This window comes from Aulonocara stuartgranti, assembly GCF_965226115.1.
Source record: "Aulonocara stuartgranti genome assembly, chromosome: 23".
Taxonomy (NCBI): Eukaryota; Metazoa; Chordata; class Actinopteri; order Cichliformes; family Cichlidae; genus Aulonocara; species Aulonocara stuartgranti.
In genome coordinates this window covers 26745405-26763372 of record NC_138958.1, presented here as the reverse complement: position 1 = coordinate 26763372, position 17968 = coordinate 26745405, and the positions used below count along the sequence as shown (strand labels likewise).

Here is a 17968-nt window from a genome sequence, read left to right as displayed (position 1 = left end):
ATACAAAATAGAATAAAATACTATGTTGTACACAGCAAATCCAGCATGTCCAAATTAACACTGTCGGATTTGATTTCAACACTATTAAAGTGTCTATATGGGTCCACACCAAACTAAAACTAAAATACTCAAAGAGTATTTTAGTTTAACTATGTAAGAGTTATCTTCTAATTCATTCTAAAAAGTGGGAATTTTACTGTTCTGAACTTCTAGAAATTTCTTTTGGAAATAAACATTTACTAAAAAGACGCAATGGTTTTTGAAAAACATTTATTCTGAACTGTGCACCACAATTTCAAAACATTTTCTGAAAGATGTAACAGTATACATGTTCTCACTTTCATTAGAATTTTGTTTATCAAAAGGTCTGACATGGTAAATGCAAATAACAGCATTCTCATCACTTATTTCTTCAATACAATATGCATGTCCTTCATTCATCTCTTTGTGGAACTTCAGCGCACTTCTGCTCTCCCCCATATTCCATCTTCACAAGCATATCCTGTGCGGAGATTGAATAAAAATTAGTTGACACTAATTAATGGCACAAATAATCCAGTAAACAATTGCAGCACGGTAAAAAAAAAAAGGAATCCTCTTTGAGCCATTACTTGTGTAAAGTACTTTCCCAAAAGACAAAGACACAGGCAACAGGTAATACTGAACTGAATGTAAAACCTCAACCTTTTCAATTTTTACCTAAACCATGTGCACAAAACTGTGGAGGGATCTATGCTAACGTAGAATCCAGTCAGGACGCCTGCTACTGCTGTTTGCTCGTTTTGGGGTTTTTTTTGTTTGTTTTTTATGGGCGATTGTTTTCAGGCTTCAAGTAGCACCATTATACCAACATTTCACATTCTAGACATTGTTTTAGGTGTATTTGACCAAAAGTTTGACTGAAAATTCACATGCAAGCTTTTTTCAAGGCTGTGGTATTTGCCCGCAAACAATACCTTTCAGCTAGCTAAAACAGAATATTATGCTATCACCGAGCAACATGGCTAATGCCTTTCACACAGCTTTGTCTCAACTCCAAAGAGCCACAGAAGTAAAAGCTCATAATAATAATTGAAACAATCTTTGAAAAAATGACTTACCAAGCATGGCAAACAACTCAAATATGTAGAGCAAAATGTTCTGAAACGGCTTCACTTCAGCTTCGATTGGAGCCTATGGTGCTGGAGGCGGAGTCTGTGAATTTACTCTATTGGTGTCATAGCCCCTGTAGGAGTTCAGAGTTAAGAGGTCAAGAGTTAATGTTTCCATTGTAACACCTCCAGATTTGACATAGAAACACTCATTTTTTACACTCGATTTTAACTACTATCATTTTACACCTCAGAGTTACATTAAAAGAATGTGACTCTACTTAGAGTAAAATTAACTCTACTTTTGCAAGAAGACTACTAACACCAAAACATTTAACACTTTTGAATTTGCTGTGTACCAGAAAAACTGTACTTGATAATATTGCATATCAGGGAGAGGGGGTGAAGGTTATCTTTGTGTATTAGATATGTGTGTGTGTCTGTCTGCACATGTGTTGTCATTTGCAAAGCCTTTGTTGTAGAGTCTGACAGCAGACTCCATAGTGACATCATGATACGGTGATGTCGCCGTAGTTATGTCCATCTTTTATATACAGCCTAGGTTATTGTGTCAAGAGTGTATGTTTTGTATTCTCAAAGAGATGAGGATTACCCACATTGCAATACTTCACGCTCTCACTTTGATAAATCCCATTTACACTGACATCTTTTGGATGATTTGCATTTCCAGGCAGCATTTTGGCGGGTTTTCACTTGGAAACGCACCACTCACAGAGATTCACAGAAATGCTATCCTGATGATTGTTGTGCGTTTAGAGTACCTTGTTTTGTGTGCTTGTGCATGCAGTCATAGCAGCTGTCATTATGGTTTCTCGTACCAGATTCACAAATTCTTGTTTTTGCGCTGTTGACCTTTTCTCGCATTTGTCAGGTAGCTGTATCTGATTCTGATGAGTTGAAATGTAAACCCACACTCAGCAGCTTGTACCAGTTAGAATAATAAATCTCGGCTGAATAACGTGCTCGTCGAGTACAAACAGAGACAGCCAGGTCTGGCACTGACACCGCCTCCAACAACTCATCATTACCTTTCTTCTCTGCATGCAAACCAGTCCCAGAGCAACACTTGGTAGCTGGGCGCCGCGATTTACGTGTCTGTGTGGAAAGAGAGGAGAAAAAAAACTATATTTTGTAATGAATACCATTTACGGAGTAATTAGTTTTATGCAAACTAGTGAAGATGAAAGCAAAAATCTTTATAAATTATGAATCATGTTATAACTTATCAGGGGTGCTTATCATCGAGTTAACGCACCTCCCCGTTAATTAAAAATGTTCACACAGAGTCAAAGGAGGGAGATAGTTTGCCGGCAGACTCATCAGGTAGCTGCATCTCCCAGAAAACCAATTCTGAAGGAAGTCTTTGTTCTTGCTGCCTTTCAAATCTCAGATCAGGGCCAGGGCTGGGCCGAGAGAGGTAAACAACAACAAGGCTGCAGGACGGGAAGACCATCGCCGAACACTGGCGAAGCGTGGGCAAAATTTCAGCCTGACAGAAGCCATGAGCTCTAGGTAAAAACCACCCATTCCCCCCCCCCCCCCCCCCCCCCCTCCCACGCCGCCTCCCCAAATCGACATTCTTCCAAACATTTGCCCATTGACTAGAAAAATCTCCCCGGGCCCCTGATGGTCCCTGGCTCGGTGTGAGGATGCCCAGGCGCTACAGCAACGCTCATAAAAACTCAATTCATCAAGACGAGTGTAATTTGCTCCGAACGGAAAGCGCCACAAAAGGGGGCGAGCTTGTCAGCGAGACAGGTGGCTGGAGATCTCGCTCTGATACTGAGCGATATGAATAATAGATTCTGCTAAATGTACGCCAGGACCCGGGCTGTAAACACAGCTGCCTCCTTTCCCTTCCAAAAGAACAGCTTGGCTGGATGAGAAGCCCGAGCGCTCTGCCTCCACCTGAGGACTGGGAGGTGGTGGTGGGGAGAAAGGGGGGCGATTAACTAATCAAATGCATGGGCTAAATAGGAGGCAAGGAGAGAAAAGAGGAGACAGACAAAGGGAGGATGTCGGGGGGGAGAGAGGTGTAAGTCAGAAGGTTTGGCCTCGCCGGTTTTGTTCGAGCACCGAGGAGCACAAAGGATGCTGCTTAGTGGGAAATTGATGTCAGTCTAAACATTTAAAGTATGAACTCTGTGTGAGTGAACAATGGACTGTTTTACTTTAAAAACTAGACTTTTAATATGAGCTGTCAGACCCCTGCAGTGTCCCGTCTGATGTCAGCTTTGTAGCTTTCTTGATTAATCCCAAACTTCTGCCACACAGAGATCCACAAACTGTCGAGTAAACACTACTATTAAGTCATAAAGTCAGATAATGAGCAGGAATCCTCCTCCACATTCAGTAGGTCTGCGTACCTTACAGAAACTAGCAGGTCATTAGTGCCATTCACTGAGGAAAGTACAAAAATAATACAGGTGGGAGAGGCTGTAACATTCAGAGAATAAGAAAAATTGTCAAGATTAAAATGATAAATTGAAGAAGAGAAAACTCATATGTGTGAGGACAAACTTGAATATTTTGCTAAATTATAACAAAATATTTCCAGAAAAAGGGGAAAAAAACACACTTTACAATTTGTTTTAATCACATTAGAGTGAAAATAAGACGGCAACTCCCTTGCAACGAGGAAAATTGAGGGTTGCCCGAGGATTGTGTTAAATTTCTTTACATTTGACAAATGATTACAAAAGTGTCAAAGAGATGACTCACTTCAGTTTAGTTTTATTAATATAGCACAAAATTGCAACAATAGTCAACTCAAGGTGCTCTATAATGTAAGGTAGAGAGAAAACAGTGGTGAGGGAAAAAAACCCTTTTAACAGGAAGAACCAGCCGCAGAGATGGTCCCAGGATTGGTTGTTTGGGGGGGGGGGGGGAATAAAAGGCACACTTTGGGAAAGAGAGGTGATTACTAATGATTAAATGCAGTACTGATGTATAAAACACACAGAGAGTGAAAAGAGATCCATGGAGAAGAAACAGTGCATCATTGGAAGCACCCCAGCAATTAAAGTTTAAAAACTTTATGATATTTATATTTCCTGTCATTAGTCTATCGCAGGGAAATAGACCATTCACATCTATGGGCAATGTAGAATCCCACTGACTGCATGTACCCAGAGAGACACAAACAGGGAGAACATGCAAACTGCACAAAGAAATCGTTAAAAAAAAAAATATATATATATATATATATATATATATACATAAGACATTACATCTCTGTGTTATGGGCAAAGACACAGCAGTTTAGACCAGGGATGACAAACTCATTTTGCATTGTGATTCATATTGATCATATGTGGGCCAGACCAGCAAAACTCCTCTTTCTGTTAGTGTAAAAAAGTTTGACTACATACTTGATCCATGAAAAAATATAATATAAGGAGAAAAAAAAGTGAAATTTCAGTAATACGTGTCAGTTTTTTCTGCATGCTGCTTTGGGCTTAATTGTAAGAAAAAAATGTGTAAAATTACAGAGAAACTTCTGTTATTGTAATTATGAAATGTATTTTTCGTTAACTGACAAAAAGCCTTTTTCTTAGATACTGTAAAAATCATATATTTATACATTATACTGTGAAAAAATTGGAACTTTCTGTTATTTAATTGTTTGTCTGTGCTGATTCTGGACCTAGGGCCTTATGTTTGACACCTGTGGTATAGCCCCATGCACAGCATGATTAATCGTGTTTTTATACACCTGCAGCACATTTACACATTAACTTTAACTGTTTGTGGAAATCACTTCAGTGTAGAAAGACTAAAACAGACAGCTGACAGTATTTAAATGTAAACTTTATATCCAAATGCCCAGGCCCTGCAGTATTTTACACTAAGAAACTGTTTATATGTCATGACACCAGTTTACAGACAGTTTAGACTCTGCAAAGGTTTTTTGCACAGACTTAAGAGTGACAAGAGAAACTTGGAACAGCGGAAGCTTGGGGAAATTGGTCAGGCCTCTCAAGCGGACAACTCTGGGAGAGAGGAGAGGATTAGTCTGGGCCAAGTTTTGAGATGCTTAATTGTACTGGTGAGAAGTGTTACTAAGAAGGAGTTGAGATGGAGATGATGGGGGAGGAAACTGGTCAGGTTTCTGTGTGAAGTTGGCACCGTTGGAAGAGGAACAGACATGTGAGTCTGAGTGGTGAGTATCATCCAGATAAAATGGACCAGCTCAACAGAAACAGGTATGTGGGTCTAGGAGGGAGTGTGCTCTTCAGCTGTACAGAAATCACTGGAAAACAAAAGAACAAGGACAACAGCACTGAGTGAACTCCCAAAAGCACTAAAGCCATGGAGAAGCTTGATTACCTCTCTATTCCTACATAGCAAGCAGGTCTGGCCTATTTATGTTCTATTAGGAACATACAAACACTATTTATGTTCCTATTTTCCTATTTTAGTCAGAAGACCCAAATGCCATGTTGCAATACTATACTGCTATGGTAGCCAACGTTTCAAATGAAGGTTTAACAGGTTTGTGAGTGTACACTTTATCCAAAGCCTAGTGAGGGTTTACTCATGTTTCCTGCTGGGTGGCTGTAGCTCAGGGGGTAGAGCAGGTCACCAACTTATTAGAAGGTTAGTGGTTCGATCTCTGGCTACTCCAGTTTGCATGTCACAAGTATGAATGTAGTTAGGAAGCACTTAGTTTAGAGAAAGTGTGTGATTGGGTCAATGTGGGCATGCTGTATAGAGCATCCAGGAGAGTAGGAAAGTGCTACATAAGAATCAGTCCATCCACTGTCTGAACAGAGTTTCGTCATGTTACTTTTGCACTATTATGTTCCGGCACATGTTGTTATTACATGGCTTGATTAAGGTACACATTAGGCTGGGGCCAGACCTGAAACTGTTCTGGGCCAGCACAGGGCCAGCAGTGTGTCTACAACTGCCCCGTGGGTGCACACAACTTACACATGGCCCACATACTGCAAAGAATGATGGCCCTTTGGTGGCCCAGATCATGTTTACCAGAGGTATTCCAAGCATGGGCCAGCACAGGACCACCAGTGTGTCTGCAACTGGCTTTGCGCTGGCGTGATGCTGTCACGTCAAAATCTCTAAATGTTTCTAGCAACTTGTTGAATGTGTGTAAAGAAGAATTAAGGCAGCTCTGAAGCCAAAAGGGGGTCCAACACAGTACTAGCTAAGTGTACTTTAAAAAATGACCTTTGCTCCTTTAATCTTGCTGATCTTAAAGTGTCAGTTCAGCTACATTAGAACAAGGAGAGATTTTTCTTTACAAGATAAACAAGCAGACACATTCCAATAGGAAAATAGTGAGATAAATGATTTAGGTGAGCTAACTCTTTACAGGTCTGTCCTTTAAGCTGATAACATGACAAAGGAGGAAAAAGGAGGTATTAAATGTACTGCTCTAAGGACTCCTGTCTTATGTTGGGGATTGTTTACACAGATTAAAGGATGATTACGGCATTTATTCAAGAGGAGAAAGTAAATCTTGACTTTTTCCCTCCTGTCCTTGTGTTTCATGTCAAACGCTGTGAATAATGCGGCGGCGGCGGCTGCTATGAATGGTGTTTGTTTTGGCAGGGACTTTGCGAGCCACAGTTCTGCGGGTTGAATTCGCACGTTGTGAGGAACATCGTAGCGGTTTACTCACCGACGTGTTTACTCATGAATTATCATGTGCGTCTCGCCGTTGACTCACTCGGTGGACTACATTTTGCTGCTGATGTAATTTTCCTGCGCCAACCACCACCACCCACTCGCTGACACTTCATCGACGGCTGCTCCTCTGCACATTTGATGACTCCCCAGATGAAATTTAGGAGGATTTTGCCCAGCTGAAGGTAATTAATTCTTCAATTAAAATGTTGTTAAACATTTTTAATGAGTAATTGGCACTGGGGAATCGGATACAAAACTATGTTTAACTAGAGACGTGCAGACAACACGGATGTTTCAAAGTTGGATTCTGCAAATCTGTTCATTGACCCACTTCTTTTTCCTCCCCGAGTATCGTGCGGCGCAGAAATATAAATAAAAAATCAAATGTGAAGCGTCTCCTGGCACAGAGGATGTGTCCTTCATCTCAGGTGACTACTGCTTCATTTGGCTGTCTCTCACTCTTTCTTTTTTTTTTCTCTAATTAGGACACGAGACGGCACACAACAACCTGAGATACAGAAATATGGCATCACAGAGCAGGAACATGATCCACTTAACCTGATTTCTCTTCAGTGTGAACAAAGAAAAGGACACGCAGGAGGAACAGAGCATGTTTCATTCATCACTAGCAAATGACACAAATAAAAACCATGTTTTCAGGATCTTTTTTTCTTTCTTGGAAGCACTTGAATATGACTTTATTACATTTTTGTGTGAGCTATTTGAAAAAGAACCCTCTGATTTTTGCAATAACACTTACTCAAACTGATAGTGAAGGTACTTGTGAATCACTGTCTCTTTCATCCTTTGTGCAACTAAATTTAAACTTAAAATCATATAATACCATGATGGGATAACGATACGCAAATCTTCTCACAACAGCAGATGCTTTGCAGAGTAAGGTAAACATTTCAAGTGATCAGTCTCCTGTAGAGGCTTAAATAGTTAAGGTCATGAAGGTGGCCAACTTTTTACGCTGCATATCCAACCTGCTCTGAGATGAGATATCCACACATGTATCACCACACCATACTGACCAATCAGCTCTCTCAATGTGGAGATAGTAAGAGACTCTGAAGTCTTTGTCCGAATGTGAAAAAAATCAGTCCAATCACCAGGCAACCACTGATTTTCCCTCATCACAATCCTAGTTTTTACTCTGGTGTGTCATAAAGATATTCTGGCTATGTTAAACGTCATAGTATAGATGACCCCTTAAGAGCAACAATTGGTGATGGTTCCGAGGAAGTGACGTCCAGGAGAATCAGGCTCTGGGAGGGGAAGCCAGCAGCAGTGATGGGTATGAGGGGAACGAGGAGATAGAAAAGAGCAGCATAGATTTAGGACTGCATTGTTTCCTGGTATCAAGAATTAGCTTGTTGTGTTTGTATCAGTGATGTGATTTTAGCAGGAATCAACGTCAGGCAAAATACATACTGCCCCAAAAAAGGCTTTTATTTAAAATAAGCATATTTGTGGCAACTTTTATTTGTAAAATTGTTGTTAGCTTGCTTCAGATCACCAGTGTCAGTACTTAATCTATTTGTGCAGTAGTGCAGCGGTCCCCAACCCCTGGGCCTCGGACCGGTCCGTGAGTTGTTTGGTGCCGGGCCGCAAGAGTTGAGGCTCAGGTGTGAAATGTATTTTCAGGGTTTTTATTGGTTTTCAGCTCCAAATAAACTGTTTCTAGTTCATATTTGTTTAGTTAGAGGGGTTTTTGAAACATCTCATTGCACCTGCTCAGTTTGTTGTTTTCAAACTACTAGAGCTTAAAAAGCAAGAGGCCCAAGAAATGAGCCTTGTGGAATGCCACTTATAATTCTTTTTTATTTTGCCATGGAAAAATCTATCCAGTTGTCTATTATTTTTTATCGTTATGCTCTTACATCTAATAATACCAAGACTGGAAGAGTCTTAAAGATGCATTTAGCCAGAAGGGGGTGACTTGTCTAGTTGCAAACTGAAGACATTTAGAAACAGAGTTCTCTACAGAATAATGTATCTATTTCTTGTCTAATTATGACCTCTGTAAATTCTTTCCTGATTAGCTTATAGCTTCAATCACAAGTTTGAGGTAATCATTTATATACAGTGTGTGTTTCCCTCCCTAAACTTTTTTTCACAAAGATGCTCTACATTCTTCTAAGATTTCATTTTTAACATTGATTTTGCTTAAAAATTACAAGCTGACAAAAATGTGATTCCCAAACCATCACTTTAAACCATTTACATCAGAGTATTAAACATGCATCCTGTAGCATCTGATGTGTTAATTCTTTAACGTACAGAGTGACATTATTAAGCACATTCTGCCAAATTAGACTGAAAATGACACATCCTGTTTCAGCTGCTTGAATAAATCCACTTAACTGGAATCTACAGCAGTTTTTCCTTCAGCCCTCCACTTCAGCCTGCTGCTGTCTGCTTTCCATAATCCTCTGTAAATCAACACAAGCACATCTGTATCTCGAGGAGTCCCTCTTCCTCCGCAGCCAGAGTGTTTTGTTGCGTATTCACGAGCCGCAACGTTAGCTAATCATGAAGCTAGTTCAGGGAGCCTCAGTTCATTACAGCTCTGCACTCTCTAGGTTCCTGGCATTGTTCTCTCAATTAGAGACTTGTAAATGTGTTGCTTGCTTAATCACCCAAAAACTGGCCCCTAGGACTTCCCCCTAATGCAACCCCATTAAGAGGGGCCATCAAAACAAAAGATCTGCCTCTAATGGCAATAATCCCTCACTGCTGTCACTCCAGAGCCAAACTTGTATCTTAAATGAGCGATGATGGATGAGAGCAGGCCCTTGTGTCAGAGAGCTTTATTGCTGGTGATGGATGCGCCGGGCATGCCGCACACCAAAACTCAACCGGGCCCTGTCGCCGTCAAAGCCGGCCCATCCCAAGTGTGTCCATCCCGACGTCTCTGGAAGTCAGATGGCCGCTTGTGTCGCTGAGGGGTAATGGTGGAAGGAGTAAGCGCTTATCCAAACAAACTCATTAGCACAATTAGCGTTCGTTTCCTGCCGATGGACCCCTGGAGCTCTCCTAAAGTTTGACGAGTGCAGGGCCAGGGAGGAGTGATGAGCCCCTGATTTTACAAGCCACAGATATGTGATCTTGAAGAGTTTGGAGAATATTTTAATTTAATGGCAGTGCGTTTGGGTCAAGTGGTATTTATGTGCTTTGCTGGTATATTTACTGGCTTTGGCTTGAATGCTGGCGTGTTTCCAGACAGGCAGTCTGAGCATAATTGGACCACATCAAATCAGAGTTAATCAGAAGTGATTCAATTAACTCTGTCATTCATTTTGTTGTCTTCTCTGCTTTCAGTGTTTCAGATCTGAAATGCACCTTTTTTTTTAAAAGTCTGCTGTTATACAGCTCCAGATGCAAAAAAGTAAAACCAGTCAGACGGCAAAAATGGAGCCATAGACAGAGAAGTGATGCCATGATTTACACACAGAACAGAGTTCTAGTCAGACCATTTGAGAAATACCGACTGTATTACTGTAATGAGGGGATTAAATACATTTGTCTTTTTTTAAACAAAACAAAAGAAGGTGTTCAGAAATTTAAATGACATCTTATTTAGTTACAAAGTGGTTGAGAACCAACAGTCAGAGGACATCCAATCCACAAGCACAGACATGTATGATAATAATTATTAATACAAACAACAATTTTAAGTTATTCAGTGTTTGGTCAACTTATATGGTTAAATGGGATTGCACAGGTTGCCTGGTAACAGAGAACCTTTCTCCAAATAATTGCTGTGGGGCTCAGACTGACTGCAACCACTCTCAGACAGATGGGTGAAAGTTTGCAAGTATTTGCCCTTTAATTTATAGTCAATCTGAGTCAGTCTGCACTGGTTAGAACAACTTGTCTGTGACACATGTCTTTGCAATAAGGGACTCAACTATTTGCCAACTGGTTGTATATAAAAGTGAGGTGCTGAGCACCTGGAGTGTGTCATTTTACATGTTTCTGTCCTGCAGCAACTAAATTACTATTGATAGAGGAAATTTTGATTTCAAATGTATGAGCTTCTGAGAAAACTATCTAAGTAGTTCATGTGAATGTTTTTTATTTGAATTAGGTAGATAGCAACAAATTTGCATTGATTTGCACAAACAGATTGCACATAATTTCTAACTTGATGGTTAAATCACAGTCCGTCTTGTTTTATCACTGTCTTGATGTGCCAAAGTTGGGTTGAAGATGGCATCTGACTCCAAGTGGTTGCAACCATTTCAAATGCAACAAGATTGGAAGTTCATTACAAACAGTCATTCTAATTTTGGTTGTACTGCAACCTCCAGCCACTGTTTTACCTAACATGACCCTTACAACCTGCAGTGGTTTGAGAGGTGTAGTCAACCTTGTGACGTAGCCTTTTCTTTCTTGCTAGAAAACAAGAACATCAAGGTGACCCCCAAGTGCTTCTGTCTTTGATTTAGAATCTGTTTTTCAAACATGACTACACATTGAAAAAATACTGACAGCTGATGGTTGGTTGTTAACCATTGAAAAGTTTGCTGGATTTTTTCCACCTGCCACTCATCAGTCATACCAGGCCTATTTCAGTATTTTCCTTACTTTAATCCTTATCTGGGACTTTTTGGAGGCTCTCCTGACTTTTTTCTTTCATCTCATCCCTGCTGATGACCTCTGCATATAGATGCTCATCTCCATGCTCCTGCTTTTGGGTCCTCTTTTTGTGCTGTTGTGGCCACTCCCGTCTCTTTAGGTTACCTTTCTTTTGATTAGCTGCTCTTCACAAACAAGCTTTTGTTGCCACGGTCAGAAAGAGCTAGAGATAGACAATAATGAAAAGCATAACTGGCCTACTTTAGCAAAATTTTAAAAGACACACACATCAAAAAAAAATCTTGACCTTATTAATTTGTTGCGCTTCTCTTTTCTTCTGTCTTAAACCTTTCTTGTGTTCTCTATGACCTTTGACCTTTGCTGTATTCACCACTGGGCCTTTTAACCTTGTCTGTCTATGAACTGGATCTTCCCTCTGCAGTTGCACTCCATGTTCTCATCCTGTAAGAAAACAATCTTAAATGTAAATGTTGCCCGTGTTGAACACTTCTAAAGAAAGCCTCCTCTTTCCCCGTGTGTCGTACACCAAGCTGCCACCGCATTAAGGTGCAGCACAAAGACACATAAGGCCTCTAACGTTGTATTCTTCTTAATTATATACGGAAGCCATTATATTCCCCAGATGGCCCGGTATATTTAAAGAAACCAGAGTCCTTCCAACACTTCTCCTCTCAGGGATCTCATACTTAACAGGCGATCTGCTCTTAAGGGAGCCTCCTCTGGGTATGCAGGCTGCAAAAAGCCAATCACAACCCCAGCACTGCTACACTGTGCCAACGCCGCCCCAGCACTCAGGCTCATTACATATATTTGAAGAGCGACTTCTGCAGATGTGCAGAGAGAGCTTTCTGTTAACATTCAAGGCAACGGAGGATAAATTGCTATTTGAATTGCTAAAATGCCCAAAAAAACATGATCGGTTTGAGGTGTTCATTACTTTAAGGATGGCATTCAGTACTTCTGAATGTACTTTAAAAAGCTGCCACTCGCCAAATTAGCTTGACTTGGCTACTGGCCAAATTAAAAAATTAAAAAATTCACAATAAATTCAGTTGATTTGAGGCCTTGCAAATGAGATTATCCTGACTTCTGCTGCATATTTGGGATATTACACCAAACACAAGTTCACAGTGTTGTTTCAGCTCTTTATATTTTGAGTTTTACACAAGAAATATCTAAAACTCTTGGGAATAATAAGCAGAGCCTACACTCTGTGCTATGCTTTAGCTTTGGCGCATAGTTTCTTATTCTTAGATGACAGGAGCTGCACTTTGTGTGTGTGCTAATCTGCTGAAACGGTCAGAGATGCTCTTCTGCATACCGTGGTTGCAACAGTTCTTTGAGCTACTGTTGCCTTCTTTTCAACTTGAAGAAATTTAGCAATTCTCTTCAAACCCCTGAGCAGCTTGTAATTTTCTCTCAGAGAACTACTGCTCTGAATAATTCCTACATTTTTAGACCATTCTCTGTAAACCCTAGAGATGGTTATGTGGGAAAATCAGTAGATCAGCTATTTCTGTTCTAGTCAGGAACCACGGCACTTTCGGAGTCGCTTAAAACCTCCATTCTGGTGTTTTGCTTGAGCTTCATTCATGTATACATGCCTAAATGCATCTAGCTGCCATGTGATTAGCTGATTAGATATTTGCATTAAGAAGCAGCTGAACTGGTTTACCTGATAAAGTGCCCGTGAATTTTGGAGCAGACAGAATTTAAAATCTCGGATTTTAAGTGACCAAAATGTGCACTTCTTGTCTCAGTTGTTTCGCCTCAACCTGCCATGGAAGATGGCTGCAGGTCTCTTCCTGTTAAAAGGCAGTTCCTCCATACTGTCACCAAGATACACTCATAGTGGATCACCGGATTGCCTGGTTTCTATCATTAATGTTTCAGGCCTTTTACTTTATAATATAGAGCACCTTGACATGACTAGTGTTGTGATTTTGAGCTGTGGAAGTCAAATTTAACTGAACTGGATATCAGCTGGTGATGCCGGAAGCTTTGAAATATTGGCTGTCGCCCCCAGAGGCCAAGTCATCAGACGATCTGGGTTCCCAGTTTGGCACCAACATAATACCAGAGAGACCGGAACGCAAAAGTCCTGGCGACAAAAAAACTCAGACATCCTGTTCTGACCCACTTTGATGTGCTCAAAGTCATAAAGAAAGTTAGACCATCTTTGTCTTTATCAACACGAGTATAGTGACACATTTCGGAGCGAAACAGGACATGAGGAAGGACTTTTAACTAGATCGTCCAAAATGCAGATCTACAGGTCATAAATTAGAACTAACACTTTGAAAATGCAACGTTTTTGATTACTGAGATCCAAATAAACACCTCCTGTTATGATGGAGGTGAACAGTCACCCCAAATTGCATTCATTTTAATATAAATTAAACACATTTACCATGTGTTCTCTAGAAATCCAGAGACTCTGAGCTCAACTGTGGAGTTTCACTTGTAATTTATGTAAGAATTCGTTCTAATACGCAGCTTCGTGTGAGCCAAGATAAACTGTTTTCCCTTTTCACCTTTAAAATCAGCCGAGAGTTGGTTCAGATCCGAACTTCTCAGGAAGACAGACACCGGATGAAAGGTAGGAAACCCCTCTCCTTCCAGCAGGAAGTGCCTCCACACCTCTCCCACTGTAATTAAAGACGTCGCAGAGCGGGGCTTTCAGCCGCATTAGCAAGCAGTGACAGGTAATAAAGCACATCGGTTAATTGCAAATGAGCGCACACACCCCAGTTCCATTAGGCATAAATAATTTGGCCACTTGGGTATGTGCCTCCCAAATTACTTATTCTTTTTGTGTCTCAAATTACCTATTCTTTCTGATGTTGCCTTTTAGTTGATTAGCGAGCTACGCGCGCACCAGTCGCCATTGGCTTTTTCCAGGTTTTCAGCCCGTTTTTCATTTTTCATAAGGTGAAGAAGAGCTCAGATCGGTCCGCCATGGATTTGTTTCTGCTTTTGTTTGTGCACACACGCTTATATTACCGGCGCAGATGATAATTTATGCAGTTATTCCCAACTTTTGCACTTGTGGTGTGATTCTGTGGCGGGCCTTTCTTCTCACACCTTGCACAGTTCTTGCTCGGGGACGTAGGATGAATATTAAATACAATGGCGGTGGGTTTATTGCTTTGTTTTCATCTAGCACACACATATAGGCGCATTTCACATTCATGAAAGATTTATTTTTCATGCATGTCTCCAGTATACATAAACATTTTCAGGACAAAGGGAAGTGCTTGTTTTTGTTACTTGCAGTTGATCCTGGTCATCTTAAAGAGTTTATGCTTCTCTCGATGTCATTAGATGTTTTTTATGAGATAATGAATGTTTAATTTTAAACAACTCTGCCTTTGAAACTCATAGATATTCATGGTTTGTATAGACGTTGGGGAAAAAAAGGACCTTATGAGTTCCATTTTCTAAACTCTTGTCCTTTCCTCTCTGGCATTTTAGGGCAGATCTCATGTTATTTTATGAGTTGTCCACTTTTCATAGTTTTTTAATCACTTGACTTCACAATATGCAAATGGCTTTTAATAACCTGCAGGCATGGCAGAAAACTCTGAAGTCTGGAACATGCTGCGTGTCAGCAATGTGCATGCTTGTCATTCAGAGATGTTAGCCATCTCTTCTACATTCATGTGCAAAGGCCTGTTTTTCCACCTTTTGATACCACAGGGGTCATTCCAGGAAATAAAATAATCTGTGGCTCCCACCTGACCCTTTTTATGTACAATTACTTTCATGAAGCCATGCAAAATTGTACCTTGATACTGTGACTGTTTTCCAAGTTACTGTCCCTTAAAGTGCAGAGAGATGCGTTAAATTTGGTGTTTTTAACCACTTTTTTCCCAGAACTTTTATGCCTTCATAACTTCATGACAGGTTTAAGTCTGATTTACCATCTGACAGACGCTCAGCTCGTGGCCTGCATAATGCATGCTGCAGACATTTCAAGTAGCATGGGTAAAGAATTGAAAAAAATATACACCCACCAATGAGGCACTATCAGTAATGTGCTTTTGCATGTTGGTCATGTGGTTGCAGCACCATGTGATTCTCTCTCATCCTTTCAGACACTAGCTGTTGACTAGCACTAAATCCCTGGAGCCCAAAAGATGATTTGGGGAACAGTCCTGGATGTCCCATGAGACTGATGTTGAGCAGCAGTCTCTGTGTGGCTTGAGGCACCTGTATTGCTTGGAATGCCATTTTAGACATTATCGCAGGGCTGGTTTTTATAAAAATCCTGTCATATTTATGGTTTGGACGTTGACATGAGTGGTATTTACATGTCAGAAATCGGGAACTAGGGTAACTGCCTGAAATGCATCACAGCTGGACTTTGTCCTGGTTGGCTCGTCTCGCTAACGGCTGACTGAAATCGCTCCAGTCAGGTCAGTGTGTAGCTTTTGAACTGGAGAGCCTCCACTCAGCACGTTCTACTAACTTGGACTGGAGCAAGTGCTCCCCAAACACCCGATGAGCATTGTGATGACTTAACATTCGTTTACTTTGCACTGCTCCTATTTTAAAGAGGGAATTATTAAGAAAAGTTCAGTGTGTGATCCGCCGTATTAGAGCCTTCTGTGCAGATTTAATTTCACCCCCTAAATATGCAGCGAGACTTTCACCAGTCAAACTCCCAGGAGGTGTGATGGTGACCAGGCCACCCTCCCGTCCTCCCACTCGCCCCCCACTGTGTGAGCCCGCATGCCGTCCCCAGGTTGCGACAGCCCTAATTAAAATGTCCTTCCTCATTATCATCGATTGCCCCGTGCATTTTGGAAAACAACTGCAGCGCTGAGCTCTGGCAGTGGCGGTGACGCCGGCCAAATATAGACATGTGACACTGGTCTTTAGCCCCGTCAGATGGTCCCGGTCCGACATGAGAGCGAGGAAAGTGGGGCAGCAGCCGAGTCTCCCCAGTGGACGCTGGACTACAGCTCACACACACATACACACACACACACACATAAGACCACAGATGGCCAGTGCCCCATTCCAAGGTTCATCAGCCACAGGAAGAAAAAACACACACAAGAAAAACAAAACTTGCAGTCATTAACGGTATGATTTATTCATTAACAAGTGTGTGTGTGGACTAGAAAGTTTATCAAATCTGTAACGGTATTTAAAAATGTTGCTGAAAGCAGAAACAGTCATGGGTCAGTATCACTCCCTTGTGTTAAAGTGCTTTGTTTTAAATCTTTAAATGACTGAGTAAAAATGTTGTTAGTGAAGAATTCTTCCTTATTTTAAAAACTGAAAGATAGCTTAGATAAATTTCCATATAGACATAAGAGCTTTTTTTTTTTAAAGAGAGAATTTAAGGTTCGTCTGTCCATCTGTCAGCAAAACAAAAAACTTGCCAAGCTGAATTTCAGAAAACTTGGTGGAGTTGTACTGCACAGGCAAAGGAAGAACCTGTTAAAACTCGGCGCAGATCGAGATCACCTTCTTAAAAACTATGAAACGAGGGATTGGGATTGGCAGAGAAGTGTACCAATTTACATATAGAGCACATTTAACCCGCTATACCCCTATTGAATTCTATTACAATGTTCCAAAGTCCTGATAATTCTGAAAGAACTACAAAGTCATATATATATAATATACATATAAACATTCTACACAACTAAAAATAGCTTTTAATTATAAGTTTAATTATAAGTTTTAACTTAAAGATCACCCTCCCAGACAGCTGACAATGAGCCAGCTAAACAACAACAGCTGGTTATAAGCTAATGTTATGGCGGATAATGTTTGGCAGGTGTGTCCTAAAAATCACACTTTCCCTCTGATAAACAGTTTGATTACATCCTCACATTGTATGAAAGTTTATTCGCAAAGTGTCCAACAATCCTAGATCTACTTTAAAGAAAGTAAAAAGCAAAAACAGCAGTGCTTACTGATAGAAAAGTTCCAGAAATCCACAACAACTCACCTTATTCTGGCTGTCCTCCATCAGAAGTGTGCTTGCTTGTGTGGTGTAAACTTGTGATTTCATTGTTTCCGAAATGGTTGTTTCGAAGACGATGACCGAGGTTGCGACCACTAGTACTCAGCTGCCATCTTCAAAGGAACTATGGTACATGCAAGACTATAAAATAGCAATATTAGCTTGTGATTGAATAAGTTGGCAATTACATGCAATCCATCTGTTAAGTAATTCAGTGCCACTGGAACCAATACTAATGAAATGCTGATTCTGAACTAAAACAGTCAAGTTATAGACCAGAAACCCAAAACACTCAGCTGGAAGGCACGAAAACCTCTAACCTTTGCAATTTTCTGTACATGAAGCTCATTACATATTTCTTAAATGTCTTTTAACTCCTTTATGTAAAAAATGTGAGCTTTAAAATTAACCGGGGTTTCTAATTGACCCGTACATACAGGTCTTAAAATATCCAGAAACTGTAGAAAGGCTCAGAACAGCAACATGTTGCCATCAATCATTCATCAGCCAACGTGGGCACTAACACACGTCACCCAGTAAATGATTCATGGGAACATATTGCTTTCCATGGACCGTTTTCCTCGTTAATTTTAGATATTAGTCCTATATTAAG

The 17968-nt window shown here is 40.6% G+C and overlaps 1 long non-coding RNA gene across 2 annotated transcripts in view; it reads left to right on the top strand.

The window, feature by feature from the left end:
- LOC309700062 overlaps positions 1-17968 on the top strand; it is a 94138-nt gene that overhangs the window by 34803 nt on the left and 41367 nt on the right. The gene's annotated exons all lie outside the window — the stretch shown is intronic.